Genomic DNA, 1,891 nt, shown 5'->3' with positions numbered 1-1,891 from the left:
TCTCCCTCTAGATTTAGATCTCCCACTCGATGACTTTTTTTTGTTTCTATTCTAGGACCCTCCTCATATAGACAAGGCATCACCATTCTATCTCTCCATATTTTTTTGTCTCATCTCGTCCATCAGCAAGGCTGAGACTATTTCATCAAAATGCAAGGTAATTGCATTGCTACCTATTGCAATAACTAGATTATCCCACGAATCTGGTAGAGAACACAACAAACTAATGCACTTATCTTCATTTGAAATTTTAATATCAGCAGATGCTAACTGACTTACCACAGTATTAAATGCGTTCAAATGCTCTGTCACCGAGTCTCCATCTTTCATCCTCAGGTTATACAGCTTTTTCTGCAGGAACAGTTTATTCACTAGAGACTTAGATTGGTACAAAGTCCCTAACTTGTCCCACAAAGCCTTCGCCATAGCTTCCCCTGATACATTTAGCAATACTGAATCTGAGACACATAATTGTATTGTGCTCTTTGCCTTCCGATCCAACTTCTTCCATTCTTCATCAGACACTCTCATTGGTTTAGTACCTGGATCTAACCTAACCCGTTGATCTTTATCCACCAACAGATACTCCATCTTGAGTTTCCAAAACTCAAAACTCTGACCATTAAATTTCTCGATCTCTATCTTTCCACTGCTCACCATCTTCTTTTACCACCAGAGTCAATCTTGCAGATCTCCCACTGAACAGGGTCTACCATAGGCCTGAGCGAAACCCCTCAACAACAAAGGCATCCCCTTGAAGCCAAAATTTCTCTGATACCAAATGTAGGTTTTATCCCCGTAGATAAATTACCTGCACATGAATTCTAAAACACATAAAGTAAACAATGCGAGAGCATAACACATAAAACACATATACACAGAGAATTTCCCCTAGATCCCAAAACCGGGACTACCAACTTCATTTTTCATTATATTCCTTCCAATGTTACAATACATATTTATACATGCCAAAGCATCCAATACCATGGACTAAAAAACCATCGCGTCCAAAACCATGGACTGAAAACCATTGCATCCAATAATATGTGTGAAAATCATGCACAAAACCATAGGTGGGTCTACCCAACCTAACATAGGGCCCATAAAGTGGGGTTACGGGTACACTTCAAATCCCTTGTGCCCCCCCCCCCCCCCCCCCCCCCCCCTTGCTACACAATCGGTGCAATGAAGGGGGGGCTCCGCCCCACCTCTAACCCCCCAGTTAACTATGTGGGTTAGTCGTGGAAAGAATATAACACAACCCAACATATAACTGGCTATTAATTTTTTATGTATATTGATCATTCTACAATTAGGTAGTTAGCCAACAAACCAATTACAAATGTTCGAGTGACTCATTGGTTATTTGTTTTGCAGGAGTTTGATATCACCATCATGGATCATCCGGGCAAGGAAAACCCAGTCGTTGATTTTATGTCTCGAGTTCCAAAGGTAAATGATCCATTAGCAATGGATGACCAATTTCCAAATGAACAATTGTTTGTTGTAGCAGTCAAAACACCATGGTATGCATATGTAGCAAACTATCTAGCAGTGGGGAATCTGCCGAGGAACTTGATAGCAAGGGAAAGAAAAAATATTGTCCAGCACAGCACCCTATTTTCTTGGATTGGCGAATACCTTTTTCACAGAGGGTCTAATATGTGTATATGCAAATGCATTCATGAGGATTAGATTCACGACATCCTGAAGGCTTTCCATGATGAGCCATGCGGAGGACACTTCGTAGATCATAGGATAAGGCACAAGGTATTACATATGGGCTATTATTGGCCCACTATTTTTAAAGATGCTAATAAATATGCCCAGGCTTGTGATAGCTGCCAAAGGATTGGTGGACCTAATCAATCTAATGAAATGTCATTACACC

Source organism: Pinus tabuliformis, chromosome 2_1, assembly GCF_031772625.1.
Source record: "Pinus tabuliformis cultivar Carrire ecotype Pingquan chromosome 2_1, CPIR1, whole genome shotgun sequence".
NCBI classification, from domain to species: domain Eukaryota; kingdom Viridiplantae; phylum Streptophyta; class Pinopsida; order Pinales; family Pinaceae; genus Pinus; species Pinus tabuliformis.
Note: the sequence above shows the minus strand (reverse complement) of the source record.